The sequence below is a fragment of the Poecilia latipinna genome, unplaced genomic scaffold (assembly GCF_001443285.1).
Source record: "Poecilia latipinna isolate Pla-1442-1.1 unplaced genomic scaffold, P_latipinna-1.0 Scaffold791, whole genome shotgun sequence".
Classification (NCBI taxonomy): domain Eukaryota; kingdom Metazoa; phylum Chordata; class Actinopteri; order Cyprinodontiformes; family Poeciliidae; genus Poecilia; species Poecilia latipinna.
In genome coordinates, this window is record NW_015113407.1 from 264,074 (window position 1) to 265,430 (window position 1,357).

Sequence of the window (1,357 nt, forward strand, 5' to 3'; positions counted from 1 at the left end):
TATCATTCTCCTTTCTTCTTAAGATTCCATCATTTTCCTTTCTAGTTCTCTCCCTTCCCTTTATTTCATTAACTGATAAGTTTTTCCCACTATGTATCTCCACAAATGTTCTCACTAACATATCAGCCTTTTCCCTGTCAGTTACAGCTACTATATCATTTTTACTTAATATAGGATAACTCCATTCCCTTCTATCTCCTCCCATTTTTTTGATCATCCCCCAAACATCCCCTAGTTTTGTACTACTGCCAATTGTATCACAGAAACCTCTCCAGTATTCTCTTTTTGTGCTCCTTATTTTTCTCCTGACTTTTGCTTGTGACTTTTTATATTCAATTAAATGTTGAAAATTATGAGACCTTTTAACCAATTTAAATGCTTTATTTCTTTCTCTAACTGCTTTCCTACACTCATCATTCCACCATGGAACGACCTTTCTCCTACTTTTCCCCAATGTTTTTGGAATAGTCGCCTCACCAGCCGCTAAAATACCCTGACTAATCACTTGGTTCATACTTTCAATACTCTGATTATTTTGAACATTTGAAATTTTCCTATCACATAATTTATAAAATTCCTCCCAATTTGCTTTCTCAAATATCCACTTTCCTCCCATCATTTCAGTATTATGCACCTGGCCCACCCTTATTTTACTAATTATAATGTAGTGATCACTACCAAATGACTTATTTTTAACTTGCCAACCACATATTGGAGCTAAACAGCTAGAAACAAATGTCAAATCTAATACAGATTCCTTAGCTGAATTTATATCAATTCTTGTTTTCTTACCATTATTCAAGCAAACCAGATTATTCCTATCTAGAAATTCTTCTAAAATTTCCCCATTACAATCTACTTTTCCACTACCCCATAATGAATGATGTGCATTAAAATTAACATTTCCTTTCATATCTATCTCTTCAAGTTTGCTTAACTCAAGCTTTTTACAAGGATTGTAAAAATTTATAATCAACATTACCTTCTCTTCCATCCATATTTCAGCTGCAGCATACTCCAAATCTCCTTTCCTTCCAATAATTTTATATGGAATACCTTCTTTAATCAGAGAAAGACACCCTCCCCCATTTCCTTCTTCTCTATCATATCTAACTGCAATATATCCATCTAATTTGAAATCCAAAAAAGGCCTCAGCCAAGTTTCCTGTATACAAATTATATCAGGTTTTTCTTTTAATTCATAAATAAACTGTTTAAAATCTTGCCCATTTGACAGAAGACTCCTCGCATTCCATTGTAAGATTGAGACTATCCTTCTCGACTTGCCTGACTACACAGTTCTCCCCTTATGTCCTCCCACCGAATATTCTTTAAGACTAAACTATGGCATGCTGCC